Genomic DNA, 14170 nt, shown 5'->3' with positions numbered 1-14170 from the left:
ATAATGGTATCTAACATCATTTTGCCCCTCTGAGCCATTTGGCAATCGTTTTATTAGGTTTTGAATTTCCTTATCAATTTTTCCATCATGGATTTTAAAGAATTTTAAACTTCCCTCAAAGACCCCATCTCACCAAAAACCCCTCACATCTTAGGTGACTTCAGTAAAACTTATGAGTGCCTCCTCAACTTTTTACTTCAAAACCTTTATTACTTGCACTTTCTGAAGTAGCAAAAAAAAAAAAAAAAAAAAGATACAAAAGAGAAAAATTTTATCATAGAATCTGTTGGGTCTTCTATGATACCCTATCATATCATTAGCAACATTACTAGACATTTTTTTTTAACATTTATTAATTTATTTTGAGAGAGAAAGCACGAGTGTGCATGTAAGAGGTGGTGAGGAAGGGAGGTGGGGAGGAGAGAGAGAGAAAGAGAGTGAGAGAGGAAGGGAGGAAGAGAGAATACCAAGCAGGCTCTGTGCTGAACTGGATGCTTAACCAACTCAGGCACCCAGGCGTCCCTACTAGCCTTTGCTTACGGAGTTTTAATACAGTAGCTTTTCCCTGCTCCAATAATAAGCACCTATAAAAACAGGTAAGAAAAATAAATATCCCAAGACCAAATAAAACTATTTTAAATTTTACTGAATTTATACAACTAAACATAGTATTCTATTGAAAGACACAAAGGTCTGAGCAAAGGAAAAGGATGGAGTGTAGACATCTGTGTTGCCACAAGTGACTATTCCTCTGAAAGGAAATAAAAGTGGGCACGCGTGTTTTACAATAGATAAAACATGAACTCCAGGCAGATATAATACTTATATATTTTAATTTTTTTTTAATTTCTTTTGAGAGTGCACGCATACATGCGCACGAGCAAGCTGGGGAGGGCAGAGAGAAAAAGAGAGAGAGAGAGAGAGAGAGAGAGAGAGCGCGCGCGCGTGCACCAAAGAGAGGATCCCAGGCAGGCTCCATGCTGTCAGCATGAAGCCCGATGACAGGGCTCCATCTCACAAACTGTGACATCATGACCTGAGCCGAAACCAAGAGTCAGACGCTCAACCGACCAAGGCACCCAGGCGTCCCCGTACTTAGATATTTTAAATAAATGTGTGTATGCATGCACTTACACATACATACCTCTTAACAAAACAATGAGGCTACATAACCAATCTAGAGAGAATAAAATCTTTTTAACCAAAACTGGAATCTCAAAAACTATACAAGAAAAACAGCTATATCTGAGTACATAAAGATTTACTAGTTATCAAGGAAACACATATCAAAGTAACAAGGAGTAAAATTACACTCGCTAAAATTGGTAGATATTTAAAAGATCTAGTTGCCTATTTCAGACAGTAATGTCGGGAAAGGTTTTTCACCTATACTGCAAGTGGAAATGAGAAGAAGCCTTTTGGAAAACAATCATCAACCTCTATTACAAGTAAAAGTAGCAGGAACTGTAAGAATTTGACTTTTTTTGTTGTTGTTTTTAAAATGGTCAGTCATTAAGTTCAACAAATACATGTACCTTACAACCTAGAGAAATAAGGAGATTTTTTAATGTTTATTTATTGGGGGGTGGGGGGGGGCGCTCAGATAGAGAGGGAGACAGAGGCTGTGAAGCAGGCTCCACGCGGACAATAGAGAGCCTGATGTGGGGCTTGAACCACAAACTGCGCAATCACAACCTGAGCCGAAGTCAGATACTTAACCGCCACCCAGATGCCTCATAACCTAGAGAAATAAAGCATAAGTTCCTAAGGATATTTATTTTAGGAACATTGTGGCGAAAGAAGAAAAACAAATAAAGTAAACGTCCATTAAAAAGGGGTACCAAAATAAGACTGGTACATTAATAATATTCACGGACTATACAGTCATGAAAAATAATTAACTGATGGAAGAACAAAAGGAAAGAGTATACTCTTTGGCACAAAATGTAAATAACATTTACACGTTTAAATATAATGTATAAAAGAAGAAAAATATTTTTGTTATTGTTAAAGTTTACTTTTGACCTTTTCAACTTAAAACACTTTGCTACGAATAACCTCCAAATGCAATGGGTTTTCATGCTCCTTGATCTCCACTCCTGGCCATTTTTCAGCATTTAAGAATAAAATGAGAACAGTCTTTGAACTTCCAATAGTTGGCTTCCTGACTCTGCCCTCTCCCCTCTCTCGCTGATTCTTCTTTCTGCCCTAACATGTGTACAGTGGACTTTTTAGCCTTCTGGTCTTCAGTCTACTCTCCCAGCTAAGGATCTCAGCCACTCTAAAGACTTAGAAAGCTACCAACTTCTCCTATTATGTGCCACTCCACATATCCAGATCTTTCCCACTCAAGCATTCTAATTCCAGCTGACTAATGCACAAATCTATTTATATGCCTTTCAGAATCTCATTAATTCAGTATCACCCAAGGCAATTTATATCCTTTTCTCCAAGATTTGTTTCTCCTCTTGCTCATAACTATCACTGATTCTACCATTCACTGCACTTTAAACCTTAGTATGAGGGGTGTGTGGGTGGCTCGGTTGGTTGAGCATGCAACTCTTGATTTTGGCTCAGGTAATGATCCCAAGGTCGTGGGATCGACCCACATGTCAGGCTTTACACTGAGCATGGAGCCTGCTTAAGATTTTCTTTCTCCCGCTGTCCCCCTCTGTAACTCATTCTCTCTAAAATAAACAAACTTTAGTATCATGTTGGATATAACTTCCTATCTCTGCTTTTACCTGCAATCTTAGAGATTCTATCTTCTATTACCTGTACAGCACCATGTTCAGCCAAGCCTTTCTTCTTACAGTACTTGTCATCTGTATTACAACAGCCTCAGAGTCTCCTAGGTCTCTTCCTATTATCTTCTGATACCAAGGCATCAAACATAACTGATTATATCATATATATTTACTGCTACCTAGTAACTTCCACATCTTACTCTAAACTGATTAGCCAGCCATTTAAGTTTCTCATTCGATGATTTCAAAGTACCTACCCAGCCATACAATATCTTTTTTGAACGTACTTTACCCATAAGGTGCATATATTCAGGTGTATCATTTAAAACCCTTGCATTTTTAGTTCTTTGTTCCAACTACACGTGCTGAAATTCTTCTATTCTACAAATGTCATCTCCTTATGAAAGCCTGTTCAAATACCAACATCATAGTTGTGTTGTTTTTTGTTTTGTTTTGACTCTTGTGAAAACCTGGCAGTAGTATAAGATTACTAGACTAGAAATCAGAATGTTGATGCCTTCTTTCAAATGCTATTGCTTTTGACATTCGGACATTAAATCAAACCCCTGAGCCTGTTTCTTGTTCTGTAAAATACAAATAAAATTAACCTACATACCTCACAGGTAGGTAAGAATGTATGGAAAACCAATTATAATTTAAGTGCTAATGCTGTCATTATATTACGTTTTGTTACACATATTTGTTTCCTCGACCACAAATTATAAATATTTATTTTTTTAAAGTTTATTGGTTCATTTTGAGAGAGAAAGGGATTGAGTGCTACCAGGGTTGGGAGAGAGAAAGAAAGGGAGAGAGAGAATTAGAAGCAGGTTCCACACTGTTAGCACAGAGCCCAATGTGGGGCTTGAACTCATGAACTATGTGAACATGACCTGTGCTGAAATCAAGAGTCAGATGTTTAACTGACTTAAGACAGACAGGCACCCCTAGAAATTATAAATATTTAAAAGACAGTCTATACTTCATATCTAGCACCTAACACATAGTAGCTATTCAAATGTATTTTTTAAAAATACTTCATGTCATAAAATACAGCTCTCCCACTCCAGCATAAGAAATATAATCCACACACAATTTATATATAATTATACACTGATTAAACAAAAAATCCACAACCCTTCTCCCCACAGATACGTTTTCAGGAAAACTACTGTCACATGACATTTCTAGACCTCTGATGTAGTTCACCTGAAATCCAATTAGTTATCTGGCTGGTGGACAGGGGTCCTTTAAAATGGCTGATAAATAACTAGTCAAAGAATGCCAAAACCTTTAAAATATATATGTTAAGTGCTGTAAAGTATCCGTGTGACTGTGTTGTGGTATCCTGTCCATTCCAACAAATTTAACCAGCATTCATAGATGAGCATTAGTGCTTTAGTTTGCCCGAAAATTGTAAAGGTTGATATCATGGTTATTCCAGTGACATAAGACAACAGATTAAAAAAAATAAATATACAAGAGAAACAGGTTAATTTTCATTAAGCTGAAAGATTTTGGTTTTTTCCTCCTCTTTCACAAAAGCAAAATTAATGTTGGCCAATGTTCATAAAAATTCAAAATAATATGGAAAGTGGAGTAGAAACAGCACTTTGGACCTACAGAAACCTGTAAATCATAAACTTACTATGAGAACTTGAAAGTCCTTGAGGTACCCGTGAAAGCCATGTTATCTTAAACCAGAAAACAAGAAAGCTACCAAAGTAGTAAAGTCTTGTCTAAAGGACACAAGAAATCAACTTGAACAAGCACTCACTAGCCAAAAATGGGTCAATCTGAGTATCAATACAAAAAAAACTCAAGAATCTAAAATGCAAATATGCTTATCTAAATCCGTGAGTTCACAGGATAAACCACTGTTATAATTATGTAACACCACTGGCTAATATTTTTTGGCATTTTATTATTTCATAAAAAATTCTTTTCATATCTCGTATCACATCTGCTCTTAGATGTAGTATCTATGCTCTTGTACATACTTGTAATTCATTTTTTAAATCTAAATTTAAAACTCTACAAAATCATCCCTGTCATAAATTTTAACTTACTGTTGCTATCGTGCCTGGTAAAGCTACAGTGGTTACTGATAAGAAACCTTACTAAGAGTTTAACTCTTAAAAATGACCGTTGAGTGCCAAGAAGTAGTAGCAGCAAAACAAAGTAACTGGGCTACATTATGGACTAAGACAGGTATGGGTAAAAAAGGAGAATGGGTTAGACAGGAATGATGAATAGCAGTTGATTAGAGCAGGAAATCACTTTGTGTGTTTAAAAGAAAAAAAAAAAAAAAAAAAAAGCTCACCCTGTATGTGATGTTGCCGAGTTCCATAAACAAACATCAGGCAGCATGATGTAATAGAAAGAGTCCTGGACTGAGTGAGGGGACCTCTGTTCTAGTCCAAGGCCTCAGTTCCTCATCTGTAAAATGAGGGTTCTGAATTAGATATCTGAGAGGGCTCCTCTAGCTTTCACACTGAGGGATTCTGTGGACAAACTCCGAAAGAAGCAATAAAATGTAGAGTTTTTGTTAACAGTGGAATTAAACTGTTAACAGTGGAAACAGCAGGTGGGAACAGAGACAAAAACAATTTTCATAGAATTTTAAACTTCAAATAGCAATTATAAATTTATAACTGCTAGAAAGGTTTTTATAATATACCTGCCTTAGGAGCATAATCATCTAAGCTAGATTAGTAATGAGTGACCAAATTATGACCTGAAAAAAACCAATTCACCTTTGGCCAGTCAGATTGCCCAAGTAAATCTAAAAACAGTGCAGAAACACATTTGGGCTAATGATTACGCTAAGTGATAAAAGTGCCTCATAAGTGTCCCTAATTAAGTAACTGAACAAAAAGATGACAAGGAAAATGATTAAAGTAAAATAAACACCGAATTTTAACATGTAATAAAACACAATAATTTTGCTTGTGATATCCTTCTGTATTAATGCGTATATTTTCCCTAAGCATAATATTTATTTTTTTTCTGACTAGCTCTCAAAATAGAACATGGCTTCTTTTGACAAAGCTAAATGAAATAAACCATTTTTTTCCCCAGTGACACACAGAAACATTTAAAGAGTGTCTTTAAGTTTTCTACACTGAAGGAAATCAAGCTACTACCAGTAACAAATAATAGAAAGGCTCTGGTGCCTCAAAAAATGAGGGGTTTTCTAACTGCAATCACCTACATAACATTAACTGCCTGGTCCTAGTAAATCCTCCTGGGTCTAACAAACATAATACTAAATTTTAAGTTCATAGATCAGGTGACATTCTACTTTATTTTTTGCTTATGTTCTTACCTGGCAGACTTAAAACTCCAGGGACAACAGAACCAATAAACATACCACTGTAATCAAGAATCTATCAAAACTCTACTCTTTTACAGGATGTAATCTCTTTTAAAGAATGTAATCTGTGTCTTTTAAAGGATGTAAAGACAGGATGAAACATTCAGTGAAAAAAAAACTTGCTTTTTAAAGCTTGTTTTTATGCAAATTACTTAAAGTGACTATAAAATTACACCCAATTCCATTAATTATTCATTTTGAGCATTTCACCTTGGCAATATATTGCCTAATAAGTTATTCAGAATCACTAATAAAATTTCTCTCTGGCTGGCAGAAACAAAGGCAAAAATAAAGCAGTCTTGATGATAATGAAATTTGTTCTTGGCTAGTCTTAAAATGGTGGTGATATTCATGTGTCTGAGATAAAAATCTGTGAAACAAAATTTTCCTTTACATTGAATTTACTTTCCGTTTTAATTTAGGTATTTTGATTTACAATCCTAATGAGCTGATTAAAATAACCTTACACTTAATGGCAAACAACAGAAATCAGGATGGATATGCAAAGCATACTTTAGGGTTCTATTTTGAGCATAAGCTGTTTTCAGCAATTTTCTCCATCTACCTTACCGACCCCCAAGACTCTTCCAGAGACTTAAAACATTAAACTTGACAATAATATTATTACTAATGATAAAATACTACAAGCCATATTGGTTTTAGCCAGTATTATACAGATGTAAATTGTCTCCTGCAAAAACTCAGGACTGACTGAACCACTGTCCTAAGATATTCTCCTCCAAGAAGCGTTGGCACCAAGATCAGCAGCTAAAGGAGAACTTGGAATTTAAATAACTAGTTGGTATATCACATGAAGCCCACTGGACTGTTCCTCACTAAATTTCTCCGTAGAACATAAAAACATTTGTTAATTCTTTCCCCTACTTAGAGAAGTCAGCACACGGTACAATTTGCTCAAAGACCAAAATACTTCATTTACATATCAATAATACAGAATTCATGGAATATAAATGGCTATAGCTTTGAAAAAGTTCTATCTAGAAATGGTAATTCTCTTTATATTATTGCAATACAATTGGAGAGAAAAAGACAAAAGACCAAAAATAAGTCCAAATCTATTTTGATCACTAAGAAAATAGGAAACTCTGTAACATAATTTCATATATAACACAATTTCATATAACTTTTTATTTTCTAAAATATATCTAATAACTGCTGAGTTTTGTTGGAAAGTCTCCTTTTATGACTGGGTAAGAAAAAAATGCCAATAAAAAAGAAACTAAGATGATCAAATTAATTGCTAAAAATCCCACATCTTGGGGTGCCTGGGTGACTCAGTCGGTTAAGCATCTGACTTCAGCTCAGGTCATGATCTCACTGCTCATGGGTTTGAGCCTCCTGTTGGGTTCTGTGCTGACAGCTCAGAGTCTAGAGCCTGCTTCGGATTCTGTGTCTCCCCCTCTCTCTGCCCCTCCCCCACTTGCACTCTGTTGTGTGTGTCTCGCTCTCAAATATAAGTAAAAATATTAAAAAATTTTTTTAAATCTCACATCTCATTATTACATTTTATATTTTAATATTAAGGTTTTACTTTTCTCTCATCCTCACCTGCTTAAAATTTATTCTGATATATACATTTTGAAAATCAAGCCTTTCAGAATAGATTTCCTAACAGTAAATAAATGGAGGATAAGAAATGAATTAGTATTTTATAAACATTATACTTAATATTGGATATTACATTATTTCATTTTTTATTTTTGAGAGACAGAGCACAAGCAGGGGAGGGGAGAGAGACAGAGAGGGAGACACAGAATCCTATGAACTGTGAGATCATGACCTGAGCCAAAGTCGGATGCTTAACCGACTGAGCTACCCAGGAGCCCCCTGGGTATATTATATTATATTATATATAAATATAATAAATATAATATAATATTAAATATATATTTATATATTTAATATTATATATTTATATATTATAGAAATAATATATATTAAATATATTATAATTAAAAATTTATATTTTTATTAGCACTATACTTCTCTCCCAAAACTTTACAAAAGAACCACAAAATTTTGCAAAAATGATCATATGCTTTTTAACCTACCAACTCATTAACATACTATCACTATATTCCTAAAATACAGATTTTTAAAAAACAAATTAATTTAGCCTAATAATTCTAGCATAAAAATCATGCAACATTCCTCTTGATAAATAAATACAATGCACGTAAAAGAATGTGTTCTAAGTCAAACTTCATAAATGACAACTGGTCAATTTAAAAAATGGAAAGAGAATCTAATAATTGCCTCTAATAGTATTTTCAAAAACATATTCAAAATAAGCAAACCCAGGGATTCCATATCCCATTCATCATACTTGACTCTGAGCATACTCTAATTATGTATCCATCCCCTCAGAATTTATGTATTATAAATGATCTTAATAAGCCTTTGCTGTATCACTTTGAAGTAATCAAATTATTTGTGTGGGGGTATGTTTTGCCTTACTTTTATTCTTTATATTTCTGTATCTTACTGCATCCTTTAAAGTTCAGAATTCAGAAGGCAGAAAAATGTCACTCATAAAATTTTAAAGTATTTTCAAATTTAAAAAATATCAATTTTGATGAAAGCTACTAACAACCTATTAAACAGGAAAGTGGTTTAGAAAAATACTACCCACTAGTAGTTTTAAAACATTTTATTGTGAAAATTTTCAAACATACAGAAAAAAAATTTAAGACTGTATAGAAAATATTCACATAGCCACCACCAAGCCTTTAGAATTAACATTTCCTTCTATTTGTCTTACCATCCTCTCAATTGATCTTCTGAACCATTTCAAAATAAGTTGCAGATCAGTACACTTTCCCCATATATACTTCAGTTTCTCTGTCATTAATTATAGTATAGTGTTTAATACAGTGTTTCTCTCAAAGAAAAAATTTACACAAATAAAATGGATAGATATTAGACTTACCATTCAATGATATACTTAACTAATGCAAATCCCTAACAGGATATAGGGTATTACCACCACCCTAGAAAATTCCCACATGCCCATTCCCACTTAATCCTTGTCTCCAACACCCATGCATCCATTTCTAAGCCCTCTAATCACTTTTTTTTCCCAACATTAGTTTTGTTTGCCCTACCCCAATACAGAAATATGTAAGTTTGCATGTTTGGGGGACATCACAGAAATGGAATCATAATCATGTCCTAGTTTTCTGTAAGGCTACGTTCACTCAGCATGATGTTTCAGAGATTAATCCAGGTTGGTGCAAGTATCAATACTCTCTTCCTATTACTCAGTAGTACCGTGTTATATATACACAGCAGTTTATCTATTTTCTTGTTGACAGACATCTGAACTGTTTCCAGTTTAGGGGTCAGCCACATATTTGACAGAGTTTATACATAGAATCTGGTATTCCACCACTGTGGTTCTTTCTTTTCCGGAATTTCTTCCCTCTTCCTCCTGCTAGACTGCCATCACTCTACAGCTGCTGTGGTATTTGTGAATTTGATCTCATTCCTCAAGCCAGTAAGACTGCAAACAACCCAAGAGGAGTCTGCCTGAAGCAAAACACCATCAAGATGAGAAACTCACCCAAGGCCATTCCCTTTTTTTTAAGAAACCACTCCAGTCCAGTTTCTACTTGTTTGTGTTTGCCCTATAGTGTCCTCATGTTTTTTTATATGTTGGCCAGAGACTGTAGTCACAATTTGTGGGAGAATTTGTTCAGTAGGATCTCAACTTCATTCTTAAAATTATAACTCCCTATTTTTCCACTTCAAAAAAGCTATAATTTATAAATCTCTTTTTGGCTTTTCTTTTTCTCCTCAGGAGCTTGACTGATTCAGTCTCTTTCTATCTGAAAAGCCAAACTAAACCAAGAAAAGGCCTCTGGGAGCCACAGATTGAGAGCTGGAGGAGGGAATCCTGTAACTCTGTACATGAACCAATACAAGTCCCAAAGGCATCCCAACACATGTATGAAGAACACACCCAAAGAAGCTAAGGTTTTGAGACCTTCTGATAGAAGCCACTCTTCAGGTACCACACTAACCCTGAGTGGTGCATGCAAGAAGGAGACCAAAAGCAGCAGGGCAAAGGCTTTGAAAACTGAACTGGCGCTAGAGACTGACAACGCCCAGGCCACAAACACTGAGAACGTGCAGTTCTCATGAACCTAACCATGCTCATCACCTGTTTTAATTAAAAAAAAAAAAAAAAGTCAACATTCTCCTGACAAGACACAACACAAATTTATTTTACATACACAGAATCAGGAAAATCTGACCAATTCTCAAAGAAAAAGACCAGAAAAGATGCCAATCTTGAGATTACCCAGATATGAGAATTATCAAACAAAAATGTTAAGGCAGCTATTTTCATCCATCCTCCCCAGGGTAAAAGCATACACTTATAATGACAGGAAACACAGAAGTTCTCAGAAGTACAAAGTAAAAAGAACCAAATGGAAACTTCACAACTGGGAAAAATTTAGGGAAAAAATGATTTGACAAGTGTAGACAAAGGAAAGCAAGCACTGAATAACCGATCTTCCAAATAAGAAAATAACACAAATAGATAAGAAAAAAAAAATCTCATCTTAATAAAAGAAAATTTTCCTGACATTTTGCATCTTTAGCACTGAATAGTAATGGAGGGTAAAAAAACATCAACACAAAACCTAGACATCTCTAACTAAAATGCTTTAATCCTTATTCTGTCTCCTCTTGAGCCCCTCTGAAAGCTCTCATGATTCACCTTTGAAAAATATTCTGATTCTATGAATTTGTAGGATATACAATTTTTAAGAACGCTGGACTACAAGTGAGGACATCTGATTCAAGTCTCGGTTCTGTAACCATGACAAAATACGTAAAGTGACATCACTTCTCTAGGCCCTAATTCCTATTTGTGAAATTAGGACCTACTTAGTGAGTGATGACAACTTACTTACCTTTATAACATAGACCCATTGTTAGAGTAGGCAGTTAGTTAGGTTCTAACAGAATACCTGGAGGCCAGCAACAAGGAAGTCATTGCTGGCTATGGGGAAAGTCAGAGGCCTGGCGGCAGCACTCTACATCAAACCACATCAAACCTCATCAAACTGGACAGGCTCAAAATAGCAGATGAGACGACAGGAAACCCTGACCAAATAAGGAAGAAAACTCCTAACACCTTGCATCCATGCCCAGGTAATGAATATTCCACCCCCTAGTTAACAGCTCTCAATAAAAGATAGAGACCCAACAAACCCCAGGTGCTCCAGCTTCTCTCACCCTAGCTCACATCCCCAGACTGTATTTTCACTTTAATAAACTTCCTCACTTGTGTCACAGTGTCACATGTCTGTCCTTGAACTCTTTCTTGTGACAACACCAAGAACTTTTGATGACACCTATGGGACAGGCTAGGTCTCCCCCAGTTCACCTGGCAACACCATGAACTAATTTTAGGAATGCTTTGAGGGTCACTCCTGTTTCCCCAGATCTTAGCATTAGCCAAGTTCTTCACTGCTCTCATTACTTGTTTCTGACAAATAAGGAGAAACTATGGTCAGGTAGCTGTGACTGGCAAGGTCTAGGGCAACACTATTGACAGATATAAAAGGCAAGCCACAATGCAAACCACATTATGTAATTCTAAATTTTCTGGTAGCCACATGAAAATTTTAAGGAGAAACAGGTGGCAATTTTTCTACTAATATATTTAACTCAATATATAACCCAAATGTGATCATTTCTTATAATCAGTATTTTAAAATCAAGATTTTTCTTTATCTTTAAAACCCAGAATACATTTTATATTTATAGCAGATCTCAACCATGACTAGTCATATTTCAAGTGCTCAACAACCACATATCACTAGTGGCTACCACAACTATAGACTGAGGGTCCAGATGTGGAGGTGGAAAGGGGAGGAGGACACAATGGCAAACAAGGGCCAAGGGCCAAGGTGTCTCAATGAGTCACCTCTCTCTGTCTCTCTGTCTGTCTGTCTGTCTGTCTCTCTCTCTCTCTCTCTCTCTCACACACACACACACACACACACACACACAAACTTATTGGTGATGGTAAAAACGTCATCCCCACGTGGCAGATAGATCAGAGAAAGTTTGTTTTTGAAATAAATTTCCATCTCTACTATGGGGAGTACCCACTATAAAAGAAAAAAAAAAACAGGTAGATAAATGGCTTACATATCATTTCCAAATACGTGAACTTAAAGTATTTATTTTGGGTCACCTGGGTGGCTCAGTCGGTTAAGCATCCTACTATGGTGCATGTCATGATCCCGTGGTCTATGAGATTGAGCCCCGCGTCAGGCTCTGTGCCTCCCTCTCTCTCTGCCCCTTCCCTGCTCATACTCTGTCTCTCTCTCTCTCTCCCAAAGATAATAAACATTAAAAATAATAATAAACTATTTACTTTTATGAAAGCCACTGTTTATTTTATTCTATCCACAGTTGTAGGGAACTACAATCATGTAGGGAATATATTAAATAGCATTATAAAACAATTAAATGATTTTAAAGATTAGTGAAGGAAACACAAAATATACTTCAAAAGTTCACAATTTTCAAATCAAATGCTTTACTGTGACTTAGTTTCTGAAATTTCAGCTAATTTATCAAATCTCTCCTTTGAATGAAAATAACAAAAAACCTTAATTTTTTGAATAAATTTATGAACACTGAAACCTCTATATTTTTTAAATGGATATAATTTCTTTTGTTTTGAAGGACAGTATAACAATTTTATTCCTTAACTGTTTCTCATGGAAAATAAAGGAGAAGTGATCTTTGTGAGAACCTATGGTCCCACCCCAGTCCCATTTCACCATGGTTCCCATCTCTGTATTGGAACAGTAGTGCAGACAACTCTCAGGAAATGACAGAACTGTGGAAACAAGACCTAGTTCAGAGCTATCTCTACAATTTATCATCTAGGTGATTATAAACAGGAATAATTGTTTCCTCATCTATAAAACAGAGATATTAAAAACCTCACAAAGTTACAGAGACTTATTTAAATAAGATATTTACACTCTATCACAGAACATTCATTCATCCTTCCATTTCTGGTCGGATTTTTATTTACTTTATCATTCATCAAAGAACTTTTAAATTAATCAAATGTCTTTTGGTGTCTCCAAATACTTCACATTTGAAGTATTTCTATGTAATCTACTCTAAATTCGCAAACCCTTGTGTTCTAAGTCATTTTTTAAAAGGGTCAAATTATAATAAAATGATCCCATTAAACATCCGACTAGAAATAAATAATATAGTGAAATAAGAGCATTAGCATCTTTTTTTTTAACGATCCTGCTTATAGGAGAAAATGGCAATCACAGGAAGGAGAGAAACTAGTCATTGTGAAGGATCTCTGTTCCAATGAACCAGAGGAAAACAATCAAAAGATATGACTGAAAGTAACTGGCTTAAAAAGGCAGTAACTGGCAGAACATGCACAAGAGAATAAATAGTACATATTAAAATCAGAAACTCCTGTCTTTTACATACCAAACTTTACTATGTTAATTTCCTTTCGGAGCAAAAAATTAAAACTTAAATAACAAAAAAAATGCATTACTATCCACTGGAAAGATGGATGGATTGATAAAAGGAAGAATGGTAAAAAAATAGAGACTCCTAATGGCTTCAATACATTCAAGAAATTTGCAACGGCCTGTAGTTTCAAATGTTATGGCTGTACTGCTAATACTAAATCACGTAGCCCACCCCTGAAATGTGTTAGAACCTACTAGTAAGACTGAATTTAACATAGTACAGACCGTTTGAAAAGTTTGAAATACTTAAAAATAAGGCCAGAAAACAAGTGAAGATAGGACGCCCCACCCCCGCCTTTTTTAACCAAGAGAGAACACCCAAGCACCCAAAAGAGGGGGGATATGCGGCTCGATCCCATGACCCTGGGATCATGACGTGAGCCTAAATCAAGAGTTGGAAGTTCAACCGACTGAGCCACCCAGGTGCCCCAAGGACACTTTTCATTTTATTTATTTTTTAAGTCGCTTTTTTTAATGTCTATTTA

The 14170-nt window shown here is 35.4% G+C and overlaps 1 protein-coding gene across 5 annotated transcripts in view; it reads right to left on the bottom strand.

The window, feature by feature from the left end:
• TBL1XR1 (TBL1X/Y related 1) overlaps nucleotides 1-14170 on the bottom strand; it is a 177493-nt gene that overhangs the window by 66228 nt on the left and 97095 nt on the right. Inside the window, exon 1 of one of the 5 annotated variants that reach the window (XM_060639246.3) lies at nucleotides 5071-5179. The exons of the other annotated variants lie outside the window; for them this stretch is intronic. The gene's annotated coding sequence lies outside the window, so the exon portion shown is untranslated. Of the gene's footprint in view, nucleotides 1-5070; nucleotides 5180-14170 lie in introns of those variants that run through there. 5 annotated transcript variants of the gene reach the window in all.

The sequence above is a fragment of the Panthera onca genome, chromosome C2 (assembly GCF_046562875.1).
Source record: "Panthera onca isolate mPanOnc1 chromosome C2, mPanOnc1 haplotype 2, whole genome shotgun sequence".
Lineage (NCBI taxonomy): Eukaryota > Metazoa > Chordata > Mammalia > Carnivora > Felidae > Panthera > Panthera onca.
The sequence above is the reverse complement of the archived record's forward strand: the minus strand, read 5'-3'. Positions and strand labels throughout refer to the sequence as shown.